We start from the raw sequence: 10,759 nt of genomic DNA on the forward strand, positions 1-10,759 counted from the left end.
TCTTACAGTCTCACCAGATCCCTGTTACTGATGAGCAGAGACTGCTTTAATTCAATTTTTTTTCTTCTATTTCAGCTTTTAAGTGCATTTTGTGCATAATCACATCCACAGTTCTCTACATGTTTTTCAGTTTTGTGGGGGTGAGTTTTAGTATTTTTATAATAACTGGCTATAATTTAATGATTTTTGTAGCATCTGTGTCATATTTATGTTATAATTTAGTGGTTGTTACAGCAACTATTTTTTTTCTTTTAAAGAAACCTTCTTGAAACAGCAGCTCATGGTGATCTTCTAAACTGAAGGATTCTTGAGGCAAAATGCAGCTCAGATGATACAGGCACACATCTGGATGATTTATTTAAACTGAATAAAACTGTCCTCCCTTCAAGCACTAAAAAAGCAAACAGACACATGTTTATGCTCTGCTTGTGTGCAACTTCACCTTTATGCATTACTAAACTTGAGTAGGATGGATGAAATGCAAGAATCAGATGTAGGTAAGAAGAATCAGCATGGATAAATCAAAGACATGGATATATTTACTGAAGAAGTCCTAAAGCAGCTGGTTCTCATGACCCTAAACTCCAAATGGCTTCAACAGGGTGTGGGAGAGGTCTGAGAGCTGCATGGGCAACTGACTGAAGAGAAACACATGGTGGTGCTGATGCTGCAAAGCAGCCCTGGAGTTTTAACATGAAAAAAGCACAGAGGAAAAGTGTGGTTTTCTGGGGCATATTAATCCTCAGGAAGCAAAAGGACAGCTTCTTCCCATATCAAAGGAAGAATCCACTAGGGACAATTTTAATAGTATAGATGGGAACCTAAATGTAAGCTAGATGAAAAGCACAAAAGCATGGCCTTCTACAGACAACAAAGCAACAACCTGCCAGTCCTGCATCAGTGGGAGGTCTGAACCATGCTGTAGATGACATTTAAGCTGGAATTTTGTTTCCATACTGCAGTTCATGTTAACTTTTCTCACCAGAACTCACTTAAAATATCAGGAACCCAGAGATATTTTGAATTCCCAAGGGGTTTTAGTCCATCCCATAAAATGGAAGAATCCAGATAAACCCCCAAGATGAACAAGATTCTCTCATCACAGCTGGAGACACCTTCCTGTTTGGAGAAGGTGTTTGGAGACAGTATCATTATGTTACTGAACCACCTCTCACCAACTACTTTTTGCTGCTGTGCTAGTCTGTAATGGACAGAAATACATTCTTCTTCAGAGGCAAACAAAAACGAGAAATCACCCAGCTCAGGAAAATAATATTAAACAGATAAAGTGATACAGCACTGTGAAAAACACCTGACTGCTGAATAAAAATATCAAGTGTGCTCTACTCCCCAAATGCAGAGGTGGCTTCGTTAGTGCAGCATTTGCTTAGTGAAGGGCACATGCCTTTGACACAAGAGTGTCAAATAAAACAATGAAATGAAGAACTGTCTTAGTACTTAAGGATTTACCCAACATTTGGAGTAAACCCTTTGAGGGATCTTCTTCTTTGTTCTGTCAGACCTATGACCTTACTGTCCTTTGACTCAGAAACAGAGATGACACTTAAGGAAGACATTAAGATGCCTGAATATGCTGGATGAGTTCTGACAGCAGGGACTTAGTAGGGTGAAGTGGTGCTGTCTCAGCCCCGACATAGGTATAGCAATGAGAAGCAGGTAAAAGAGATCTGAGGTCCATTCCTTTCTTTCTTAACAAAAAACTTCTTTGCACCCATAGCCAGAATTGAGACTAGAAACAAACCCTGGCCTGCTGCTGATAAGAAGAGGACAGGAGAGTCTGTCTGACTTTGTCAGCCTGCTTCTATCATCACTTGTAATAGTTGATAGCAATCTTTTATCCCTCATGCCAGCAATCCCACTGAACAGTGCAAGGCAGCATCACAGTGCACCCACAGTTGCCAATGCTCCAGATCTGTCCACTCCTAACATGACTTATGGCCTGCTCTCTCTAAATCATGTGAAGAAATATTTCCTGGGGAAAAGCAGCCTTCAAGAACACTTTATTCAGCATGCATATTTAAGACTGGATCCTCTAAAAGATTGGTTCATATTTAAAATGGTTTCCTACTGCTGAAGCAGCCTTGTTCTCCATCAGCACTGCAATTATTGCTCTGTCAGCTGCTGTGTCTCTCGCTGTGGCATCAACAAGGAAGCAGCACCAAGCACACTGCCAGCTGCTATGACTTGGGCTGCTCTAGAGAAACTGTGCCATCAAGTTTCAATACACCTCTAGGAGAAAAGCCACTCCTGTGGCAACGGGCTGGCCGCTTCCCGAGCTGCCATCTCTCACTCATACATAGAAGGTGGAAATAAAACACAAGATGGTGCCAAAAACACTTTCCAGCTGATACTGGGAAGTAAACAAATTATTTTAAACTTGAAAATCTACCATCATTTAAAATTCTCTGCAGAATTAAGTTTAGATTTACTTTTATGTTTGCTTAGAATTCAGCATACATTCTGTAAAGCAGAGTAACTGCAAATAGTCTATTTTAGGATTCTTCACTTACTCTCTTTCTTAAAATAAAAAAATAAAACAGAACAGTATAAAACCCGCTCTATCCTCATTCCTAACTGTTTGCTTCTCTTACCCTCTTGCAGAAGGGTTCTTGACCTATGTGAAGTACACAGTTAAAAGGAAACTATTAGCACATTGGCAGAACATTTCTCTTTGTGTAAACTGTATAGTAAAAAACAGGTGCAAATAAAAAAAAAAAGAACAAACCAAAGCTAATACCTGGCCAATAATATAACACCATTTTCAACTGATGGCTGTCTTCATCAGCACCAACAGAAACCCACAATTTCAAAAGGGCAAACCCTGAATTCAGATTGCAGGCTGGGAAGCCAGATGATAAAAAGAGACAAATCTTGTGACTCCAAGAAGAAACTCTGGTGAAAGATAAGCTGTGATCTATCAGCTTTATCTTTCTTTTAGAGAAACTGTACCAAGCCAATTCGACTGACAGAAAATTCCTGTGTGCTTAAGGGATTAATTACTTATTGCAAATACCAGTATCTGACTGTCAGCTTGTGCAATGTCCCTAATGCAGATGTTTGGGCACTGATAGCAAAAAGCACTGACAGTAGACTCCATAAGCAGCTACTTTGTAGGATAAAATAGGAAGCTAACTTTAAATGTGTAAGCCTACATACTGCTTAGCTTACATAAAGTCAGAAATGCACTCCACACCAATACAAATGGGCTGATTTTCACAGTGATATATCTGCCACTGTACTGGAGCTGGATTTATATAGCTCAAGAGCAAAGCAGAAAATTCAGACTAAGCATGAGACTTCAGGGCTTCACCCTCAAACTCTGGGTTATCATCTGACACTTCAAGTAACAAACAAGGTTTGTTTCTTCTATTTCCAGTTTACTAGACACCCATTCTGCTGTTAGTGTCATTTGCTTGCAAGAAGACTACTGGAAAATAAAGAGCTGTTCCTATAGATGAACATACTCCTGAGCACCCTTGTTGCTTTAAATTTTTATGCGAGGGCCTGGTATGCATTTAGTGCCATCAAGGGAGAAGATCAGACGATGAAATTGCTTCCCAGCTTGTCCCCACCCTGTGCACAGATGATGCTGGTGATGCAGCAGAACTGGCTGGCAGCAGCAGGTTGTTTTCCCAGCTAAAGAATCATAGCTTTTTCTATGCACTCCTCATGCACGTGCAGAAGTGCTGAATTCACATTACTGGCAACTCAGGGCTGTAGGTCTTCTCTTTGCAAGAAAAGAAGCTAGGCTATTCTAATAAGGAGATATTTTGAAGAAAGATGACTTGCTAGAGGCACATAGCATTATCACCGAACCAACTGCTTCAATATGTATGTCAGGTGTCTAAAGAAGTTATGACACTGGTTTAAGATTTTATATTAGGAAAGAAGTTAGGTTCTTTAAATTTAACTTCTGAATTTTTAGCCACTTACTGTTCATGCTTTCAAGGTTTTGCTCATAATCAAATCATCTATTTCTGAAAGATTCTTACTTCACCACAGCAGCTAACTTTACCACAGCTGAGCCACGCTAATAGAGCAGGGTGAGAACACTGACTGTGCTTTACAGAAACCACAGAAAGAAATAACAGATACATCAAAACTTGGCATTCTGTCTTTCTCTTTGTCCTGTGAATTTGTTTCACCAGGAGATTGCTGATTTGGATGAAATGTCTCCATCTCTTCCTCTCTCTCTCTCCCCTGTTCTTTAGCAGGATATCAAAGGAAAGTACCAGCTCATGATATCTCAAGGAAAAAAATGACTGTTCTGGCTCCTGGACAAATGATGTAGGAATGACAATGGAACTGTGTTTATTTAGTCTACATAAAAGGCTGGGGATGGATCTGACTGCAGTCTTGCACTCTCAGAAAGAAGTTAGAATGAAGACAGAGCCAAACTTCTCATTTGACACAGCAAAAGAACAAGACAATGACCACAAGTTGCTACAAGGTTAATTCTGGTAATGGAAAGGTTTTCCCAGTGAGAGTACTCAAGCACTGGAATCAAGTTGGTGTGGCCCTTCATCCTTAGAGACATTCAAAATTTGACGGAATGTCTATCTGGGAAAACTGCTTTGGCTTTCAAGCTGAAGGTTGGATCAGATGACCCCCAGGAGTCCCCTCCAGCCTGTGTCCTCCATGTTTCTGTGACAGGCAGAACACAGCTCGTCACACAGCTCACAAGCACAGGAGGAACAGTGACACAGCCAACACATAGACCTGGTGATGATCACTTAGCAAATCGACTTACATCAGAACCTTTGTGTGCAAATTTCCTTTGTGATGCCCAGCTTTTCTCCCCACCCTTACACTTCCACCATACAAGGTCTTGGTCAAACCATCCTTTACTGTTCTGCTATGTGTTTATAAAGACTTAGGATTTCTGCTTCTTAGAATTTCTTGGAACTCTCCCAGGGAATCACCTGGGAGGGCATTCAGCAGATGGTATCCATTTTCCCCTCAAGAGGTGATGGTTTCCACCTGGATGTGATAAATAGAAACTCTTCGGGATGCGATGGTAATGAGAACCCACAGCAGACATAACATAAACCCAATAAAACCTGCAATTAATCTGAAAGCTATTTACTCTCCCACTGCTTACACCCCAGTGTTAGTCCACAAGCGTTAACATGTCCCATTAATCACAGAGTTATTAACTTATATTTGCTGTTGAAGTTTGCTGGGTTTATTTCAGACTGAAGAACAGACGTGGCAGTGGGTCAGGTACCAGCACATTGCCATGATCCCCTTCCCATGGAAACAAAGTATAATACACACAGTCTCCAAGAGGCTGCTTTCCTGCTAGTTATCCACCTCTCCAGAGAGACACGCAGGTGCCTTATACATAACAGGACAAGTAAGCTTGGATTTGTCTGAAGGAAGCCTTAGACCACTTCACTTCCAGGATCTAGAATTCTCCCTTTTTCTCTTCCAGGCTTAACTAAAAGCAGCCCAATTTCAGACCATTTCTGAATCCTGGTCCTGAATAGAAAGACTAGGCTTTTGATCAAGCCTTTCATGTACTACTATTCAAAATATCATTACCCTGCTATTTTCAGCTTCCAGTTGTTTCTTTAATACATTAGATGTAACAAACTCTCCTTATCCTAATCCTCTATCAGGCTTAATTCAGAATGGATTTTAAATGTGACGAAAGGCAATTCTTACAGTTAAGATCTTTAGAAATCCCAAGACATAGCTTTTGAACTTAGAAGTATTTGCCTCTTTTACTATTTTTAACAGGCTGTCCTCTGAAATGCACTTTCCTTTTAAATTTTGTGTCCTGGGGCTATTTTAGTTCTTTATTTTGTTGTTTTGGTTTTTTTCCCCTCACCTGTCTACAAACTTTAGAGGGACAAACTTCACCAAGCCTATCTTCTCTGGCAAGCACTATTCGTGAGACAATTCAAAAGACATGGACATCAACTGAGTTAACAAGGGGACATGCTATTGTAACACTCCAATGTTATTTTCCACTACTGCATGGTATATCTGGTGGGAATCATAAAGAATGGCTCAAAAAGCAAGGCTGGACATAGAGCCACTCCACCCAGGACAACAGCTTTGCACTTGCCTGTAGCTGCTTTTGCTTGAGTAAGTCTCCCTTCTAGGTAGTTTCCAAATAGAAATTTAACTTCCCAGGCTCAATCCAAGAGCTTTATGCCATTTGGATTTTTGGTCGGAAGGTTTGTCAAAGAATACATTCATTATCTGTCTCTCCACAAGGAAAGATGAACAAACCGTTATTTGCTTTGTAACCACTTGTTAGATTTATTAAACTGAACATGAGCTATGTCTTTGTGCTTTTGCAGGAGCTAATTTCTGACCTAGTTGTGGGTTTCTCTAGACACAGTACTTAAACGGCCTATTTTCCTGTCCTAATTTCCCTTTCTCTATCTACAATGCTCCACTTCACTAAAGAAATAAATAAAAATGCCAAACAGTTTTGTACATTTTTTCTTCTCTGCAGAGAAGACTCTCCGATCCATAGACAAGTTCATTTTGTATGCCAGACTTGCATCTCCACCGTGTCTGGCTCGTAATGATCAGTGACAAGAAACACCACCAACAACACCTTGTGTGTCAACCTGTAAGACAGCAAAGATCCACGCAACAGCTACACCTACTCATGCTATTCCTCACTGCCTGGTGCCAGAAAGGGCATCTTTAAGGTTGGGGATGGAGTGGCACAAGTGCAATAGCACTGCTGGGAACTGGTTTTGTTCCAGGAAGCAGGGAGAATTTCATGACTGTAAGCAAACATCACAGCACAGCCAATTCATTACTAACACGTCAGGGAATAACTGGGGTATGTCCACAGGACATTTGTGCTGAATTTGAGGAAAAAAAATCTCGATTGTTACAGCAGATAACATTTTAAGTGTATGTTTAATTGACTCTGTGTGTTCAGGCATAGGTTACTGACAACTAAGGTGACGAACTGACAGGACTCAATAACTGAGGCAGTTCAGGTGACTGAGATGACTCAGATTTTCCTACCCAGTGACACAAGAAATGACTGGACATTGGAAACTCTACATCCATGGAGAAACGTGATTGATGATAAACAGCATTTTACTTCACAGACTTTGTTGACAGATTCTATGGTTGTCACCAAACTTCAGACATACTTAAGTGGGACAGGAACATGCTTGTACTGGTTTGGCTTTAATGGTCAACTGCCATGGAAGGATAAGCACTTTATTTACTCCAAGTAAAGCCAGCTGAAACCCTGTCCTGTTGTGCGTATACACTATTCACCTCAAGACTAACACCTAAATAGGTCAACTGTACACAATAAATACTACTCCTGGAAACACCTGGCTATCTTTAACCCTATTTTCCCCCTCCCTGGTTTTGATGTGCATGAGAGACTTTATATAAATGAAGGGAAGAAAAATTACTTTACAAGACAAAGAGTGAAATGAAATACCTTAAGTGGTGTCAACAATGTATTGTAAACCTGGGAAAAATAAAGTGATAAAAATCAATTTCTGCAAACAATGTTTTACTCACAACATTTTAGACACCATAATAGTAGAGAATAACAAAAAAGATCAACTGTCTTCATTTTAAGACAATACTATATATATTAGGAGAACTTTGTGCATACTTGAGCCTTCACTTTTCAAATTTGTGCCTCAGAAGTGACACAGACCTTTAGATTTCAGACACAGAAAACAGAAACCAGCAGTACCCATGTGGGGTCACAGCCTACAGAAACAGAAGAGATTTGCCTGTAAGCTGAGTTTTCATTTAGTCTGTTACACTAAAAGGGTTCATGCAGTTATCCTCTGGAAAACAATCCAGCTGATGGAGTTTACTGGGAAATGAAGAGTAAACTACTCAAACAGCTTCATTTTAAGCTTTTCAGACTAGTAAGAAGTGTGCCAGAATTGAGCCCCAGTAACTCTGTGCTTCCATTCCCCTCTGCCTTTGCAGAAGCTTTTTTTTGTACTGTCTCGTAAGTGCACGTCAGCAGCATTACAAGTGCCCAGTGTACTCTCCCCCCACGGCAGTTTCCCATGAAAGCAAAACTAATTCACACTGTAGCTCCTCCTGTCGCCAGCAATGCCATTGAAACACTCCACAGAAGGGCAGGAGAACAAAGACTGTGCAAAGAAGCAGAGAATAAGCACCAGAAAGACAAAAAAGTGAGGAAAGAAAAGCAAAAGGCGTACTCTGCTCTCGGTTATGTCCGGCAGCTCTGGATCTGTGTAACAGATGGAATTGCAGAATTTATCCCCTATAGAGACAAAGGCTCAGAAGATAAATACCCAGGATCCTCACTCGGACCAGCTACTTAAGAAATCTTTCAAAAAATTAAAGTATCACTATCTATGTTTTCCTTACAAAGAGGGACAGATTTCCCTCCAACTGCAGGAGAGTCTTTTCATAACTAGCAAGTTATAATTAACCAGTTAAAAGAATTGAGCCAGTTTAGTGCTGAAGCCTGATGAGAACTGGGAGACACACTCTTGACCACCACCAGAAATTACAGACGTCAGCACAGCTGACTGCTGTATCAGCAAAAGTGTCATTTTAAATCCAAACCATATTATTCCAAGTTTCTACTATAGCTTGTGAACAAAATTGGAAAGGGGATGGGGGAAGGACCCCTGCTACATTTCTCATAGATCTATTTAGTTAATTGGAGCCTTTGAGTGCTTACATCAGCTGAACTCTGCCCCAGAGTTTATGGTCAGGGCTGGGTATGAACCAAGTTGCATCAGACGTGGCTAGATGCCTACCTGAACATGAAGCAGTGAACATGTAAAAGGTACTTCCCACCCACAACAGGCTATAGGAGCTGGGTCTTTTAGTAAGAAACACCAGCATTAATTAAGAAAGTGGAGGTACTGCTTTTAATAATTAATAGTGAAAGAGATCTTCTAAAAAGAAGGGCAGTGGATGATCATATTGAATAATTCAGCACTATAGCCAAAGCAACAACGGCACAGTAACTTTAGATGTTAGCATTTGCAACAAAATCCAACAAAAACATTTGATATGCTGACGGCTGCTTATGTTCAGGAAAGGGCATACATCCAAAATACACTTTCATATCAAGTGGACAATTTCTGAAACCGGTCTTTACAATAAAATTATAAATGCTAGTAAAATTGCACTGAACCAAGTGACTTTATACTGGGTTTATGCTCTGCCAGAGCTGGGCCCAAAAGATCAGAACCATGGCTCAGAAAAGGAAGTAGCTCCCGTCAGTAAATCTGCATTCCCAATAGGCCAAATTAGCCACAACATTACGTCAGTTTAATTACCATGGAAAAAAATCTCAATAGATTTTTAACTCTTCCTGTCATTTCTCAAAACTCCAGCAGCAGGGATGTCAAGTTTAGAAACAAACAAACATAAAGCTTCAGCACATGTTGAGCATTCAGATTTAATTTGTGGTCACAAATATTGGAGAATTTTAATTTGTTGCCTGTCTAGCAGCTGAAAGATAGAGATATACATCAGTAGAAAAGCAATGAGCTTTTGTTATTGCATGAGAAAAAAAATGTGTATTATATTTAATTGGAGAAGTCTAGCAAAATACCAAAGAGCATGGAAAAAAGATGTTTAAAAAGAAAAGATCTGAGTGACAGACTAGGAAAGACAAAGCATACTGCTGTTCAACGTCTCACTGCTGGCAAGGAATTCGCCTGCTGGGGCTTCCCTTAGCAGATGAAGGCCAGCCAAATTACAGAAAACAAAATGCTTTCGGAATTTCCTCCCTGAACTGTTTTGATGACAAGTTCCTATTAAGAATTGTCGTGAATTCATCAGAAAGTAGATGCAGCTTCCTTTGCTTACTAGAAACTGATCGTCACAACTTCTCCAGCATCAAACCCTGATAAAATAAAACTACTGTGCCATGTACCCTTACAGACATCCTGAGGGAGGAACAAGTGTGTCCTTGTCTCTTTGTGAAGCCCAGCAAAAAAGATAAGAAACTACCTTGGACACTAATCCCACAACACATGTTCACACTGGAATAGCTGGCAGTTATTAGATCTGTTGTATTTATTATAAAGCATCATTCAGCAGACTGCAGCCCATGGGGACTGTGAAGACAGGATTTTGGATGGTTCTAGTGAACCAGGACACCATTCAAGCTAAATATGAACATTTAATAAAAACTAGGTACTGAATAGCAGGAAATTATCGATACAGGTGAAGGGTTTTGTAAAGTAAAATAATTGTAATTAAAAATATTTAACCCTAAGGAAAAATATTTAACCCTAAGGAAACTAAGGAAATATACAGATACGCAAGGAGGCACAGTAGAAATGCGATTTAGTAAAGAAAAAAAAAATGTTAAAAATAGAAGAGCGGCAGTGCTGGGTTGACGGCAGGACTTGATGGTCTCTTCCAACCTTGACGATTCTATGAAGCGCCGGTAAAACTACCAGCACTCCGAATACTTTCACGCTCTGTACAAGTAAATCCCTGGATGTTTCCTTGGGATTACACAGGCTACGGATTACAGGGATGCGCCGTCACCGGCGCGGCGCCGCTCGTGAGGGGAACAGAACGGTCTCACGGCGGGTCCCGGCGGGCGGGGGCGAGGCCCGGGCTCGTGTCGTCACAGCAGCAGGGAACGGGGAGCGGGGAAGGGAGCTCGTTTGTCACAAGAGCGGGGAACGGGGAATGGGGAACTGGGGCCGGGGAGCGGGACCCGCCCGCCCAGCGCGAGCCGCCGAACGCGCCGGATAGCGGCTGGGGGGGCCCGCGCGCC

The sequence above is a fragment of the Corvus brachyrhynchos genome, unplaced genomic scaffold (genome assembly GCF_000691975.1).
Source record: "Corvus brachyrhynchos isolate BGI_N302 unplaced genomic scaffold, ASM69197v1 scaffold142, whole genome shotgun sequence".
NCBI classification, from domain to species: domain Eukaryota; kingdom Metazoa; phylum Chordata; class Aves; order Passeriformes; family Corvidae; genus Corvus; species Corvus brachyrhynchos.